Source organism: Magnolia sinica, chromosome 12 (genome assembly GCF_029962835.1).
Source record: "Magnolia sinica isolate HGM2019 chromosome 12, MsV1, whole genome shotgun sequence".
In the NCBI taxonomy this organism is placed as follows: Eukaryota; Viridiplantae; Streptophyta; class Magnoliopsida; order Magnoliales; family Magnoliaceae; genus Magnolia; species Magnolia sinica.
The window spans coordinates 33,341,356-33,345,135 of record NC_080584.1 but is presented as its reverse complement, the minus strand read 5'-3'; positions in this window follow the sequence as shown (position 1 = coordinate 33,345,135).

Here is a 3,780-nt window from a genome sequence, read left to right as displayed (position 1 = left end):
TGAAAGGATTATGTTTCGGCAGTTGTCCAATTTTGGTCGGATCGAGCTTGGGTTCGGTCGGACCGAATTTAACTTTTGGTCGGACCAAATTAATTCTCGGTCGAATTGAATTAACTCTAAAATTCATTGTTCTTCGCTATAGCTTTTTGTGTACTTTTGGTCGCATCGAATCCTTCCTTCGGTCGGACCGAGTTATCTTTCGGTCAAACCGAATTAGCTCTAAATTTCATCGTTGGTCACTGGATTGTTTTGTGCGATTTCGGTTGGACCGAACTTGTCTTGTTTTCTACTGCAGATTCTGAAATCTTTCGAGTCCTTCTTTGTCCATTGTACTTGGTTTCCTTAGATCTTTGGCATGTGAATTCTTCATTCTTGATCTTCTAAGATCCATCCTTTGTCTTGGTGATTCTTGAGCATCAAATCTATGCTTTTAGCATTCTTTTCATTCCAAGCTCTCAGATTCACTTTGAAATACAAACATGTATAAAATATACCCATTCGAGCAATATCATGTTCATTAAACCAAGATATAAATAGGGAAAAATATGTAATATTTGACACTCAACATACTCTCCAACCAGCATTTTGCTAGTCCTGAGCAAAACATGTGTGAAGAAATATTTAATTCTTAATGTTCAAACCTCCTTTAGAAAACAATCTTTTGCGCAAACAAGTATGAATGAGTATAATCCAAAGAAGAAAGAGTGAAAATTTGAAAACCTAGAGCCGAATCACATGAGCAATCAATCAAATAAGTTCTTTATCAATTATTTAAGAGCATAAGTTCATATATCAAGTCTCTTAATGTGCTAAGTGAATTTCAACTTACTTTCCATAAAACTGCTATCGATTCATAATGTTAGCCATGCTCATCACCTCAAGATTGATTGAATAATTAAGTACTGATTCCAAACTTATCCCCCTTTTCTTCTTTTTTCAGTTTTTGATTTTATATCAATGGTCACTTTTATTTATTCATTCTTTTTAGACTTTTCATTCTTTTCCAATCTTTTCATGACCTTTGTATCAATCTTTCTGTTTTTTAACTAGTTCTCTTTCATCTTTTTATAGTGGATAAAATTCTCCAAACTTAATTCTCAACATCTATTAATGATTCACATACTAACAATTAGAAATTCTAGCATAATTCACAGAAAATAAATTGAATGTGTCTTGTGATTTAGGTCAACATAATATTCAAACTTCCTTTTAATCATTTTAAGTGAAAGAACTTAAGTTATAGTCTACTCAGTTGATCAAACTCCAATAATTCAAAATTCAATCTCCATCTTATCATCATACTCAAGGCATTCTTAAATACATAAACTATTGCTTCCCAAATAGGTTTTTAATTTGAAAAATTGAAAATTTTCAAAAATTTTTGCTCAAAGACTTAGAAAACACTGATTAGTTTACCTAATCCACACCCCCAACCTAGAATCTACATTGTCCTCAATGTAAAAGATATAGGCATGCAATGCACTTGAGATAACAAAAAGAAAGGAGAAGTGATGGGCAGGTAGTACCTGAAGAAGTGGAATTGAAGCTTTTTCAAAGTTCTTAACATAAAAATGGGTTTGCATGAAGACTAAACTTATTGAAAAACAAACTATCCTAATCCTGAATCCTATGAAAGTAATAAACCTAACTATACCTTCATCAGACTAGGAGGTTAATCTTGATACACAGGATTAATCAGAAGTATGGACATATCCTCTGAATTGAACTTCTCAACAAATGGCTTTAGACGATGTCCGTTCACTTTGAAAACATTGCCATTCGTTGGATTCTTTATCTCAACAGCCCCATGAGGATAGACATTAGTAACAGTGAAAGCACCGGTCCAACGAGATTGAAGCTTACCTGAAAAAATATATAACCGATAATTATACAGAAGGACTTTTTGACTAAGTGTGAACAATTTCCAAAGGATGTTCCGATCATGAAATACCTTCATCTTGTCCTTGTAAATTCTCGAGTTCTCGTAAGCGTCGTTTCGGATTTCCTCAAGTTTATTCAAATAAAGTTGATGCAGGGAGCCAGCATTATCCAAGTTAAAATTCAGATTTTTGATCGCCGAGTAGGCTCTATGTTCCAATTCCACAGGCAAGTGACAAGCTTTCCCATCGACGAGTCTAAAGGGAGACATTCTAATGGGGGTCTTAAAAGCTGTACGGTAAGCCCATAAAGCATCGGTCAAGCGGATTGACCAATCCTTTCGATCAGAGTTAACCATTTTTTCTAGAATTTGTTTAATTTCCCTATTGGAAATCTCAGCTTGCCCTCTTATCTGCGGGTGGTATGGAGTATTCACTTTATGCGAAATGATATATTTTTTCATTAAGTTCTCGAATGACCTATTACACAAGTGTGAACCTCCATCACTAATAATGGTCCGAGGCGTTCTGAGCCGGGAAAAGATATTTTCTTTTAAGAATCTAATGACCGTTTTATGATCATTGTTCTGGCACGAGATCGCTTCAACCTACTTAGTGACATAGTCTACCGCTAACAAAATATAAATATTCTCAAAGGATTAGGGGAATGGTTCCATGAAATCGATGCCCCTGCAATCGAATGCTTTAATGATAAAAATTGGGTTTAGTGGCATCATATTTCGACGGGACAATCCTCCCAATTACTGACAACGCTCACAAGCTTTGCAAAAATCATGAGTATCTCTGAACATAGTGGGCCAGTAAAAGCTGCACTACAGAATTTTGGCCGTGGTCTTTTTAGTAGAAAAGTGACCACCAAAGGCCTGAGAATGACAAAAGGAGAAGACTCTCTGATGTTCATTGTCTGGCACACATCTCCTTAGAATTTGGTCCGGGCAATATTTAAACAAATAAAGATCATTCTAGAAAAACTTATGTACCTTGGCAAAGAATTTTTCTTATCTTGCACAGTCCAATATGTCGGCGTGAAACCTATGGCAAGATAATTCACAATGTCAGCAAACCAAGGTAATTGGGAGAGTCTAAACAATTGTTCATCAGGGAACATGTCATTTATTGGTGTCGGGTCAAGGGAATCGGGGAGATCAAACTTAGAGAGATGGTCAGCTACTTCGTTCTTTACTCCCTTTTTGTCTCATATTTGTATTTTGAACTCTTGGAGTAGAAGGAGCCATCTTATCAAGCGGGGCTTATCATCATTCTTAGAAAGAAAGTACTTCAGTGCCACATACTAGTGTAAATGATGATGTTGGATCTGATCAAGTAAGACCTAAATTTGTCCAAAGCAAATGCTACGGCTAAGAGCTCCTTTTCTATAGTAGAGTAATTCACTTGGGCAAAATTTAGAGTTCTACTTGCATAGTGAACCACATAGAGCTTCTTTTCTTTTCTCTGGCTTAACACCACCCCAATAACATAGTCTGACGCATCACACATAATTTCAAAAGGGATGTTCTAATCAGGTGGCTGCATGATAGGTGCGGTTGTTGTTAACATAGCCATGAGCTTAGTGAAATCTTCTTGGCATTGCTCAATCCACTTGTATGGTGCATCCTTTTGAATTAGATTGCATAAATGATGAGAGAGATGACTAAGTCCTTTATAAATTGTCTATAAAATCCGGCATGTCCTAAGAAGGATTGCACATCACGTATGTTCTTGGGTGAAGGTAGGTTAGAGATAAGGTCAATTTTAGCCTTATCTACCTCAATTCCTTAGATGAAATTATATGTCTAAGAACAATTCCTTTGGAAACCATGAAATGACATTTCTCCTAATTTAAAACCAAATTCTTTTCCTCGCATCACTTCACCACATTTTA